The following is a 264-nucleotide window of genomic DNA, read 5'->3' as shown; positions in this document are numbered from 1 at the left end:
CACTGCTCATTTCTATGATCATCACCAACAGTCCACCTTCCCCCCAAATGGAATGTATCTCTCAGTATTCATTCATTCATTCACTGCCTCACTCATTTATTCATCCAGTAAGCACTCACTCAGCTCAAGGCACTCTGGGACATCATTTAACACACGAAGACCGTGCTCTGCCCGCAAGAGTTGGCTCCGGCTCCAGTGGGGAAGAAAACAATTGCCGGCCGGGCGCGGTGGCTCAAGCCTGTAATCCCAGCACTTTGGGAGGCC

Source organism: Mandrillus leucophaeus, unplaced genomic scaffold (genome assembly GCF_000951045.1).
Source record: "Mandrillus leucophaeus isolate KB7577 unplaced genomic scaffold, Mleu.le_1.0 Scaffold26, whole genome shotgun sequence".
NCBI classification, from domain to species: domain Eukaryota; kingdom Metazoa; phylum Chordata; class Mammalia; order Primates; family Cercopithecidae; genus Mandrillus; species Mandrillus leucophaeus.
The sequence above is the reverse complement of the archived record's forward strand: the minus strand, read 5'-3'. Positions refer to the sequence as shown.